General features: G+C 43.9%; 1 long non-coding RNA gene across 2 annotated transcripts in view; it reads left to right on the top strand.

The window, feature by feature from the left end:
• Positions 1-2,443: 2,443 nt before the first annotated feature.
• The window catches only part of LOC109284216 (uncharacterized), a 28,417-nt gene continuing 17,531 nt past the window's right edge, over positions 2,444-13,329 (top strand). For both annotated transcript variants that reach the window (XR_002091587.2, XR_002091589.2), the window contains exon 1: positions 2,444-3,003. This is a non-coding gene — a long non-coding RNA (uncharacterized LOC109284216). The remainder of the gene's footprint in view (positions 3,004-13,329) is intronic.

Below are 13,329 nucleotides of genomic sequence, written 5' to 3'. Positions count from 1 at the left end.
TTTTGAACTGCAGATACAATAACAACTCTGTCACTGAGGACTGTGTTTATCTTCATACCTTTTTCATCAAAGTTGTGGCAGTAGAAAAAAAAAAGAAGAGATAAACTAGTCCATAAAGGATGAGGTTATTTTATTCTGTGGGTGTGGCTAAACTCTCACAGTGTGCATGGAGCTTTGCAGCTAGGCAAAAAGTGGAACTCAATCCTCCATATGGGCTGGATTCAGCCCACAGCAGGTCTTTGTCCAGCCTGCAGTAGGTCCCTTGGTTCCACCTGGCGCAGACCCTATCCTGCTGCCCCCCAGGCACAGAGTGGGGCTGAGGTGGCTCTGCAGCTGGACTGCCTTTCTAGGCAGCCCAGGTGGTGGTGGCTCCTTCCAGCTGTAGTCACAGCTGGTCGAAGCCCCCTGGTACTGGCAGGGATCCGCACTGCACAGCCCCAGCCCTGTGTGCCTTGCACCTGCCCTGGGCTTGCCCACTGAGGCTCAGCAGTGCAGGACAGAAACTCAGCATGGGGTAAAAGTGGCTCCTCCCCCTCAGCACTGCCAACTTTTCCTGATGTAGCTTCTTGCAGCCCATGCCAGGCTGCCCTGTGTCTGCTCTGTGCTGCCACTGCTGCCCTGCCAGGCAGTCCAGAGGAAGCAGTGATGTGGTATAGATGAAGGGCAGCCTGGTGCAGGCTCTGGGGAGCTACACCAGGAAGCACCAGCAGCAGGAGGGGGAGGGTCTGATTTTAACCTATGTTGAGCAGCAGCTTCTCGCCTGTGCTGTTATTGCTGAGCTTGGGCAGGCAAGCCTGGAACAGGCGTGGGACACATGGGGTTGAGGCTATGCAGTGCAGGTCCCTGCCAAGACCACAGGCCTGGGGTTGGGGCTGGCGGCAGTGGTGGTAGCAGCCAGAAAAAGCTGCTGCCACCTGGGCTGCCTAGAAAGGCAGTTCAGCCATGGAGCCACCCCATGCTTGCTGCATGCTCAGGGGGCAGTAGGACCTACTACCTGTGGGTGCTGCTGAGTGGGTCAGGTCCAGGCTGTGCCTGGGTTCTGGCTGATCTGCTCCAGCAGGGGTGAGTTGGAGCAGGCATGGGGTGCACTGGGGCTGTGTGCTGTTGGCAGTGGCAGGGGGGCACCGCAGGGCATGTGGGCTCCAGGCTGTTTCAGGGTGGGGGCAGGAGCTGAACAGCTTGGGGGCACTCACATGAGGGAATCCCATGCACAGCTCACCATACCCACAAACCCTTCCCCCACAAATCCTACAGCCACACTCTCCCCTGCACACAATCACACCCCCCACAAACACCACACCCACCTACACATACCCGTGCACCTCTGGGGGGAGCTTCACACACTGCTACATTCACACACACCACCACACACATGCACTCCCCCAGACACGTACCAGCCACCCTCCCTCTCCACACACCCCACAGTCCCCCACCAACCGCATACCCACACACACTCGCCACACCCTACATACATACAGCTACACACACCTACAGACCCCCACAAACACCATACCCACCCACCTTTACCCCCTCACTCCTCCACACTCCCCCACAATATACAAGACTAAGACATAATTTTGAGATATTATGCAATCACATCTATATATATAACAACACACACACAAATCAAGACAAAAATATTTTTAAAAATAGAATTAAAGTATGCTATTGTCAGTTTGATTTTTAGTATATAATTTGTTTTTCTGGTTCCAAGATGGCAAACCCCATTCCCCATTCAGAAAAGGAGTACTTCTGAGGGCAAGGTGAGGGACTCCCGGTGGCAAAGGTCAGGGTTTAGGGGCAGAACTTCCAGTCCCAAGATGGCAACCAGGGGGCAGGGCTACCTTTGCAGCCCTCAACAGCTCACCAAAACTCATTAAGTGGCCCTCCAGCCAAAATAATTGCCTACTCCTTGCATACAGTATGGATCTTACTTTACAGATCGGACAACAGGGATCATTTCTAGGATTTGACTGCTGACCAAAATTAGTGCTCTATGTAGCGTAATTAATGTTCAAACACTGTACAATCATATTCTTGCTTGGAGGCATCCCTTATTTGTCCTTTTACTGTGCTGATGTTTTGGGGAAAAAACAGAGAATTCCTTTTGATAGCATGAAATCCGTGGTAGCCTGATTATCTGTGTTCCAACTTCCTAAAGCATTTTAAATGAAACGTAAAACATCAACCAAGAGCTGCTCCAAATCATTATGATTCGTTTGTGTTCTATTGTTTACTCTGAGGCCCAGAAATGGTACAAGAATAGTTAGAGTTACTCATCACTTTTTTTTCTCCTCTGACTACACAATAAATCCTTCTGGATGGTCAGGGCTCGGTGGTTTGAGTATGTGTCTAGGGAGCACTCACTCTTTTCAACTGTCTCCTAGTCTGCTGGAGTCCTGAACAGAAATGGCTATGGGAGTAAATGTTGCAAACAGCAGCATTAATTCCATCTGTGAATTCTACCCCACTCAGAAGGGGATGGATGGAAAATGTATGAGTCACTCATAAACAGAGCAGTCAATGATTACATGTTACTTGAAATAACCTCACAAAGGTGGGCAGAGAAACCTGAGAGCGAGCAGTGAAGGGAAGAAAACTATAGGGTTCATGGAATAATTATTTGATTTCCTTACAAATAATAGGGCATTTCATTATTGGCAGACCACATCCAGCTGTCTGGGCCACAAATCTCTCCACTTGAAGAAGAGAAAAATGAACTGATCCATTCCTATCATACAAAATTCCAGGGATTCTAAAAATAAATTCTTTCCCTTTCCATAGGTTTGAGACCTGCCCCCACTACATAAATAGGGGATATTTTCTAGCCATCTCCTTAGTGCTTTTTCGTCTATGGAGTTTTCTACTTAAGTTAGCATTTGGTCTATATTTTAAACCAGGAAAGGACAGGCAAATGTAGTCAATTTGTATTTTTAAAAGAACTGCAGAGTCCTTCTTCAGCTGTGCTCATTTTTTAACGTGAGGACACGTCACTCTTTTGAAGTAAGTGCAAGCAGTTTGTTTTCTGGCTATAATTTTTCTGTAATCTAATTCACAGGAGGAATGTGCCATTGTCAAAAATAGAACAAACTCTGTGGGTTGGCCCCAAGTCCCTGCTAGACAGGGAGCTCAAGATGCAGCTGCAGCTGGCCACTTTGTTGATGGCATGTAACTTGTCTTACTCAGTTTAGTTGTTTTATTTTCTGGCACTGATTTTCTGTGTGTGAATGTGTTTTGCTTCTTTGCCAAATTTGTGGCGAGTTACAATTACACATTTTACTGACAAATTAATATTTTCTCTTGGCATCAGCCATATGTTTATTTTGTTCAGATATGCAACATTTTATTTGCAGCATCTGTGTATTTCTAATCAGTTTGTCTCCAATATGTATCCTTTGCACAGAGGCATAAGAAGAGCAGGAGAAAGAAAATATGGATTAAAATGATGTATAATGAACAATAGGTTCATCTTTTTGTAGGGTTTTTATTTCTTTCCAGTATGCTCATCTATCTTTCCTACCTTTCACTGACCTTTGTTGGTTTTCTTTAGACAGTATGAATTTTCTAAGCATGTGATGGAAGGAATATTTAGGCAATTTGATCTTAACTAGTTTTTTTGTAATTATTTGCCAACAGCTTTTTTAGTTTTCCTTTTTCAAGACTCAAGTGGTTTCTTTTGCAGATCCCTATGTGGGAAGATGCATCAAAGGATACTATTATTTCATCACCTTCAATATATAATTGCAGGATACACTGCAAAAACATCCCCAGAGCTTCTGTGATAGGATTGTTCTTATTATACAGTTTCATTAATAGAGACGAAATAAATAACTTTGGAGGAGAGAAGGTGACTTGTAGTAGGTGGCCCAGATAATATAGTTCTAAGACAACACAGAAGCACCTTACACAAATAGAGCCACTCTATGTACTTCACTGGACAGTGACAAGAGGTTTATTCTCCTTTCTAGCTGTCACAGTTTGTTCACAGCTGATTTTATAAACTACTTATTCAACTGGCTAAAGACTTCCTTTTGGCATTCTGTTATATGAATTAGCCCTTTCACACTTTTCCTTTTTTCTTATAATTTTTTCCAAGACCCTTCCTGGATATTGAGAGCACTCAATAGCCTACTTGCAGGAGCAATGTCATGCAGCTAAGTAACTTCACAAATTTTTCCCAACAAAACATAACCAACCTAGCCACCCCTCTCTGGGGTTTAGTGTAAGGATACTCATTTAACTTAAAGAATACAAACAAAAGGAAACCCAGCATTGTCTCCTGCTGCAGTCCCTAAATACAGCTTAAACCCTCAAATGCAAAGCTATATAAGGCAACATTCCTGTTTTCAGAACTCCCTGCCCTTGCTCATAAATCACAAGAGCCCCAATCATCAGACAACAGCCTCCTTGTTTTAGGTTGTGAAGTAACAGACTTAGTTAGATCTAATTGCTGAAATGAAAGGAACCATTCTGAGCTAAACTGAAAACTTTCCCAGGTATTAATGCTAAATATTTTGCCAGGTATTTGACTTCACTTTGCTTTCATGTACCTAGTACATGTGTACAGAGGGCTGTGGGACCTGGTTTGTGGACATGGATAACCCAAGTGTCACTGGCTGTAACCATGAATGACGCATGCCCCTGGTGGCTAGGGGGGCATGGTGGCACTGATGGTGGCAGAAGTGTGGTAGTGGTAAGCGGGGAGCTCCCGCAGACACTGCCAGTGCTGTTGGCAGCAGGGAGGGAGGGAGGGGGAAGTGGCAAGGCGAGTGCTAACCAGGGGTCAGCAACCATCTGCAGATGCTGCCGGCAGTGTTGGCAGCGGCCAGTGGCAATCCCTGACCACCCACAGCCCTTTGTACCCAGTGCTAGGGTTTCTCCTACATGAAAGCAAGGTGAAGTCAAATACCTGATAAAATATTTAGGGTTAATATCTGGCAAAGTTTTCAGTGTCTTAGCTCAGATTGTAAGAGACAGTCCAGAGGCTGGCTATTGGGGCTGTGCGAAATTTTGGCAGCAATTTCATTTTGGAGGTGTTTCGGCCCATTTTGGAGCCTAAAACACTGAATCTGAAATGAAATGGAAGGTTCTGAAACATCTCCAAAACTAAACAAAACCATCCCAAAACTTTTGGAAATGTTTCGAATGTTTTGGAGGTGCCCCCTGGGAATAGTCTGGCACAGCCCCACAGCCCTCCTTTTAAAGTCCCAGGAGGCTGGGGCTGGGCAGGGGCTGGGGCCAGGCAGGGCAGCCACAGGGGCTTCTCCCGTGGCTCTTCTGGCTGTGCCTGCCTCTGCCCCAGTGGGCGGTGCCATGGGAGAAGCCCCCATGGCTGCCCTGCCTGGCCCCAGCCCCTGTCCAGCCCCAGCCTCCCGGCACTTCCTTCACTGCCACAAAAAGTGTCTCTTCCTTCTTACCACTGCTGACATTTCCTGATGTAGCCTCCTGGAGCCCATGCCAGGCTGCCCTGCATCTGCTCTGTGCTGCCACTGCTGCCCCGCCAGGCAGCCCAGAAACAACGGTGATGTGGTGTAGGTGCAGGGCAGCCTGGCACGGGCTTTGTGGGGGCTACACCAGGAAGCACCATCAGCAGGAGGAGGGAGGGGTGATTTTACCTCATGCTGACCAGCAGCTTCTCTCCTGTGCTGCCGCTACTGAGCCTCGACGGCCAAGCCTGGAGCCGGCGCAGGACACACTATGGGGTTAAGGCTATGCAGTGTGGGTCCCTGCTGAGACAGGGCTGGGGATGGCAACGGTGGTGGTGGCAGCCAGAAGGAGCTGCTGCCACCTGGGCTGTATCCATCTGTCAGCCAGAGCCTGGCACCACTCAGCCCCAGCCACCCCAGCTCCCAGACAGCATTCAGTGCCCTGCCAAGATGTGCTGCACCTGCACCATGGGACAGCTGTCACGTGGGTGCGAGATGGGGGGGTGGTGATTCCTACTGCTCTGCCACAAGCCCTCAGGGGCCCTGATCAATGTTGCTACAGCCGGTGTGTGGGGAGCGTTTTTTGTTTTTTTTTTAAAGTGCCAGGAGGCTGGCGCTGGGCAGGGGATAGGCTGGGCAGGGCAGGGCAGCCATGGGGGCTTCTCCCATGGCTCCCCCACTTAAGGAGGCAGGCACAGCCGGAGGAGTCGTGGGAGAACCTGGAGCCGCCCGACTGTGCCTGCCTCTCCTCGGCTGATCTGAAACTCCAAATCAGCACTGAAACGGCATCGAAACTCCAAAACAGATTCAGCTGAATCAAAACAGAACAGTGATCTGAAACACCGAAATGATTCGCTGTCCTCCAAAACCACCAAATTTGAAAACAAAACAAAACATTGCCTTTTTGCAAAGCCGTAGTGGCTTTTTTGGTGTCCTGGGAAAAGTGGAGGTGGGGCAGGGGAGGAGGGAAGACAGAGGATGTTGTGCCCAGCTTGTGGAAAAGTAGGGTATTAATGAATCTTACCTCACTCCAAAGACTCAAAGACCCCAGCTTCTGCCACTGCAGTGCAGGATCACTGTGCTGTGGCTGCAGTAGCTAACCCAGAAGGGGTTCTCAGGAGATGTTTTGGTATCCCTTTTATATCTGCATGGGATCTGGTGCCACTGTTGCTTTCTCCTACCTATGCTACTGCAGTGCATGAATGGAAGAACTAACAAGACGAAGAGTGAGCGAGGAAAAAGAGATACTGCAAATTGGCCAAGGTTACCTGGCAGGTGTATTCCCATATAAGAACTGAGCCAAGGGTCCTACCATTTAAACCAGTGGTATCACAGATTTTTAAAGAGATTGATTAATGAAGTCAATATTATGCAAATAATTATCTGCACAGCTTACAGACAGACCTTTGCACCCTGATGAAATAAAAAAAGACATTTCTGTTGGAATTAGGGTATGCACAGCTTCACTTCTCATGCCTTCTTAGTTTTGACTGTAAAAATTTCTAACACAGTAAAACCACAAGAATATTTTTATGTTGGAAAGATGTATTTTTCTTCCCCTACTGTCACCATGCACAGAAGTGGCTAAACCAGTTTTAATCTGTGGCCATAAAGTTTACCTGTGGGCAGAAACAGAACCTAATAATTTTCGGTATGAAAAGCAAAAGCTGGAGAAAGCTGGGAGTAAATGATACAATGAATGGTTTGCAATTTTAATAAAAGTAGTTTTTCCTTTTTCTGCTATAATGTAGGACAAGAATATTATTATTATTATTATTATTAGAGATAGGTTTGAACTGAAACCTCAGATCAAAGTAATGCTGAGCTTGTGGAACTGGTGGAATCCCAAATCAGATGGGTCAAAGTTCCATTACTTCTCATACCTCTAAAAAAATTACTGAACCAAAGTCAAACTAGACCTGAACATCTTCAGTTTCAGAGAGGTTTTAAAGAAGATTCAAATGAATAACTTCGAAATCTATAATGAGCCCAAGGATATCCTTTCTTCCTGAACAGGAGAAAAATGCAGAAAGAACCAGATTTTTAGGCAACTTAGTATTACAGACTCCTTTGAGTCTTAGTCAAAGGACATTGTACTTGCATATACTCATTGGGTTTGCAATTCACTATGAGGAACCATTGGGGAAAACTAGTTAACAAAACACTGAAAAGTATTATATGTAAAATGAAATACCAGCCTGTATGTGACAGCAAAGAAGCACTCAACTAACATTTTTTTCCTCTGAGGTGTTTGATGCTCCATGGACGACTGGTGCCACCTGAATCGGGGGGAGGAGGGGAGCATGTATCCCCTCAGTGACCAGTCAGCAACCGGGGCAGGGGGGGAGGTCCCCCCACGGCCAATCTCACCAACTGCACCAACTCCTGGATATACCAGCAGCACTTCACTTGGTGCCCCCACTCCCTGGCCAGTGCTCGCAGGGGGGACACCAGTGCTCCAGCCTGCACCCCCTGCTTGTCAGCTAAGTGGGGAGTGCAGCTTGTCAAAGGGTGCACCAGCGTTCTCAGAGGGTGCACGTGCACCCCCTATGTGTCACTGCAATGCTCTATTTTGTGTGGTTATACAGTCTTGCCTGTAAAAGTTCATAGTTAAAGGCTGATCAGTGGCACAGGTTGCGGAGGGGAACAGGATCATATATCAGAGGTTTTCCATGTAGCTGCCAGGTAGACTTGATTAGCAGCAGAGTAAAATCGAGTATGGGAGCACATATATACACTAGATTTACACTTACATGGGGAGGGGGGAGTCAAACTTAAACCCATGTCTCCTTAGTTCTACTCATCACATATGTTTCACCCGTTTTTTACCTGTAGTCTAGAGAGTAAGGGAGGAGGAATATAAGGCACTTGGATCTACTGAGATGACTGTGCCTAGATCAAAATTTTCAAAACTTACCATTGATTTTGGTTCCCACTCTTGTTAGTTAGCCAGCTGGAGATAATTTCAGACTTCATTTTAGGAATTGAAGTGCATGGGGGTTTATGGACTGCTCATAATTTCTGAATGTCAGATTTAAGATGCATATTTGGGAACTCTAAGTTTGTGGCCATTTTTTAAAATTTGGGATGTAGCGCTTTATATTACTGATGTATGGTCATAACTGTTGTGGAGAGTAACAATCTGGTACTCCCTGTTGTGTACTGCATGGAGCCTTACAGGATGAGGGACAAAGTCAATCCTGGCAGATTCCCAGTTGCATATATGATTACTTATGTCAGGGTTGTCAAATTTATCACATACTCTGGGCCAGATCCAAACTGTAGGACTGAATCTGGATTTGATAGTAGTGGGGTATGGTGAAGGCAGCAGAAAAGCAGCAGAGGACCAAGTATCAACAGGCCAAGGAAACTTACTGGCCCTCACTTGCCACCACTACCCCCTATGATAACACCTAGTGGGGCCCCATGACCCCTAATTCTACAGCAACTCCCCCAGCCTTGCTCACAAATTCAGAGCCCCACGAGGAGTATCAGTCCAGAGACAATGGTTCTGTGGCCAGATCTAGTCCATGAGCCTCATATTTGATACCTTTGACTTATGTGTTCTATAAAAAGATACATATGACTGGAAAAGACTTCCTGGGTCACTAAGTTTATTTCCCATTTGTCACAGACACCACATCATATAATCCCTTTCATAAACATATCAAAGGTCCATTTTAAAACCTGTTAGGATTCTTGACCTACTATGTTTAATGGAAGGTTGATCCCAAACCGTACTGCTCTAATGATAAGGAAACTACTTCTAATTTTCTAAGGTTAGTCATACTCAGTTCATAACCAATTATGTAATACACTTAGCTGTGATTTTAGAGATGCCCCTGAAAGATACTGGACTTTTTTTAAAAAAGTGAATCCAGTAATTACTGCCCCAGACACAACTTAACAAAAAGTTATTAAAAATCTAAATAACAGAAATCTGATGGATCATTTGGGATACATTCTTTCCTGTCTGCTTTTTTAATTTCATTACAGGCTGAGGAGTAAAAGATTAATACTTGAAAATACACTTTTCATATTATTTGTCAGAACACGCAATTAATCAGTAATGATGAAATAGCAATAAACTATTTAGTAATGGTGAAATAGGAATGTAAATAATCAATTACCTGATTTATATTTCCTGCAATAGGATATCAGCTCATCAGTCTCAAAATTCCAAATCTTCCATTTCCAGCTCTTAATATTTAGGCCTTTAATTTGAAAAGCAATTATTAGCTATCAGCATTGTCAGGTGCTGTCTAAGGCCCTAGCATTACAACCAGAGTTATGTCAGTCCAGTTTCAATGGGGCTTCCCCCCTGCACAGGGTTGCTTGAAGAATAAAGGCTCCAATATCTTAACTAGAGCTTCAATTACTCTTGATCTGAAGCCTGTCCGTTTGTTTCCATCTATCTGTCTTTCTGTCTGCTGTAGATCTTTTATCCCCCCAGTTCAGTAATCCTGTCTTAATTAAGCTAGTTTCTTCTAATACCATCACAGTGTCAAGAAAGTGCTATGAGACCTTGAATATCTGCCTATGTATCTACCAGAGATGAGCGGTAAAATTTTCAGTGTAATTTCTCATCTGACTTCCAACATTGTACCATCCTGTAGATGCTGTCAGGATCCACAGATCCTGGAATGAGACTCCTGGGGACCAGTATAGTTTTCCTTAGCACAGCTACAACATCCCCTCTTGGAGACAAACAAGTGCATGTAAATCAGTAAAATCAAGGGAATATTGGGTAATGCAGGTCTTTCATAGAATCGGTTCCTTGTAGATTGTGTGGGTACCTTATAAGTGCATAGGTCAGATAGACGGACCAGGAATACATGAAATCATAAATTTCTTAAACATAACTTCTGTTCTTCACTGAAAGCTAAAGAAATTTTTTTAGAGGCTTTGGTCTCTCCCAAATATGTATCTAGCTAGGAATATGACCTGCCACAAAATGAACAGTATGTTATCTTCCTTTTCCTTTTGTTACTCTTTGTGTATTGTATTACTTTTCTTCCTCAAAACTGCTAAAATATATTGCCCTTTTATTTTAATTCAATAATTACTAGGATCCCTGACAAAAGGTTAGAAGTCAAGGTTAACAAGTAACAAATTACTATAACACAAAAATGTCACAGAGACTCCATGGAATGCCACTCGAGACATTTGCTGCTCGGGATCAATTTTTCATTAAGTTTTGTAAATGATTTTAAGCTTGAGCTTCTCCTCCCTGCCACACACAGATCTATGAAGGGGTTCTTTCTTATTAGTTACCAGAAGATGGAGCTCTTTTAATAAGCCATGTTTGCTGAATGACATTTAGGCAAAATGCAGATATATTATATCAAAGTGACTATAAAAATAAGAATACCTTTCTTCTGTTTTTGCTCAGAGTTTGGTATCCCTCCTGTTCTTCCTAAATTCTCCCAAATGGGTCAAATTTGGTTCTTGATTTATGTGAAGCTACACATGATGGAATTCAAGGCCATATCAAAACAAAACAACTAGTTTCTTTTTACAGTTTTGTCAGAATAAAGTTGAAATAACTGCATCACTGGAGTCAAGAAGATGGTATGGCTGTCAAACTGGAGTTATTTAATTGAAATCAGTGTTACTGTTGTGAACAGCGAGAAGTTTACAAACAAAGGACCTATTCCTCATGTATAGCACTGGTTTACTGTAAGCTATGAATATGGCAAGATGCAAGCATGCAGTTTAAATCAGAACTAAAGTATGGTGCTTTGAAAATGTTTTATGGCAGTTTACTGTTATTTTAAGAGTTCTAATTTAGCAGCTCACTTATCCACTAAAAAGTATGTTTTCATCAGTATCGAGTGATAGATATCTAGATGGAAAATTAATTTAAAAAAATGCTGGTATGCATCAGTCATCCTGATATTATTGGGGATGCATGAATACCCTCACCACAACTACATTATAGGTGGTGGCCCACTCGCTGGCACAGCATCTGAATGAGACCTGGGGGTCACAATTGACCAGAAGATGAAGATGAGCCGACAGCGTGATGAGGCTGCCAGATGGGCACACAGAACTGTGGCGTGTATGAGCCGACGTGTGGCCAATAGACCGAGGGAGGTGCTCCTCCCTCTCTATTTGGTGTTGATGAGGCCTCAGCTGGAGTACTGTGTCCAGTTATGCACACTGCATTTCAAGAAGAACATGGATAAGCTTGAGAGGGTACAAAGAAGGGCCACCCATATGGTCAAGGGCATGGAGGGTAGGCCCTATGAGGAGAGACTCCAGGAACAGGGACTGTTCAGTCTGAGTAAGAGAAGGCTGAGAGGTACCTCAGGGTTGAACATCAAGATCTAGGGGAGCAACTCTTCAGGAAGGCACCTCAAGGGAGGACAAGGACCAATGGGCCTAAACTAATAGAGGGTAAATTCAGGCCAGATATAAGAAAGAACTTGTTCTCTGTAAGGGTCAGCAGAATCTGGAACACACTCCCAGCAGAAATGGTGCAGTCATCCTTCTTGAAGGTGTTCAAGATGAGGCTGGACAGGCACCTTGTTGAGCTCACCTGAGCCCAATAACTTCCTGCCCATGGCAAGGGACTGGACTTGATGATCTTACAGGTCCTTTCTGGTCCTATGATTCTGTAACAATCTATTGCAGAACCTTTGCATTGACACAGTATTTACAGAAATTTTAAACTCCAAAACTTTGTTGAGGTTAGATTATACTTTATTCTGATTGCATTAAGTATTTATGAGAGTACTCTGGGAGCCACTCTAATTAAACCGTCAGAAGCATCATGTGTATCAGTGTCCCTGCACTGAAAAACAGCGGTTGGGGTGCTTTAACTAAAGGTCATTGAACAAGTTTTAGTTAAACCGCCCCTGCTGCCATTTTTCAGCTAAGGCAGGGATGCTAATACATGTGATGCTGGAGCCTGCTCCAACACGCTGTAATTACAGTGCCTCAGATAAAGCCTAAAGATTAGATTGGAAAAACCCCTCAGAAATCACCAAATCTAAGTATTTATTTTTAGAAAATAAATAATTTTATCCTAGGAACAAAGAAATTTTACTTACATTCTTAGTTAATAATAAAAAAGTTTGGGGTTTGGGGTTTTTTTTGTGGGGGGGGGTGTTGCATTTTATTTCAGTACAAATCAATATATAACATTTCTACTCTAAGGATTATTTATATTGCATAGAATTTAATAGTGATAGACTGCATCACTTTAATCCTAAGATTTTTCAAGTTTGTATTATGCTTCAACTACTATATTTATAGAGTTTTCACAGCTGTACTATTCACCAAGGGCATAATTATATTTCACCTAGTGGACAAGTAAAGTGCAGCTTGTGCCCAACTCTGAATTAACCAACTAACATATAGGAGTATTTCCATTATCCCCTCTAGGTTGTAAGTGTTCCTGTTATAGGAATTAGAGACATCTGACCACTTCTGGGAGGCAATCCTTCTCTTATAACAAGGGCACTAATGCATCCAGAGAGGGTGGTAGAATTGCTTCTATATTTTAGTAGGGTAACTCAGAGTTGGTTGCAAGCTGCACTTAGGTCATGCACTAGGTGAAACAGAATTCTCCCCCAAATGGGTACACACCACAATATGTATTTAATTGTGTGTTATCAAAACTGTACAGCAGGTATAGGTAGAAAAAATCCTCAAACTGCTGCTGTTACCCTAAAAAATCCAATGAGTCTTCAAAGAATGGCATAGTGAGAACTGCATAGTGAGAAATGCAACAATGGCATAATCCTGTGTTTCTTTCTTTTCAGACGTAATTTTATAATTATTTTCTGAAGGTTCTACTGGCGCGAGGTCACGTTTTCCTAAGTAACAATGGGAGCTCTGGGCTTACTAAGGAGAACATATATTTGGCAGTAAATGTGTCTAATGGGCATGTGCCAGA

Source organism: Alligator mississippiensis, chromosome 4 (genome assembly GCF_030867095.1).
Source record: "Alligator mississippiensis isolate rAllMis1 chromosome 4, rAllMis1, whole genome shotgun sequence".
NCBI lineage: Eukaryota > Metazoa > Chordata > Crocodylia > Alligatoridae > Alligator > Alligator mississippiensis.
This window is presented reverse-complemented; position numbering and strand designations above follow the sequence as displayed.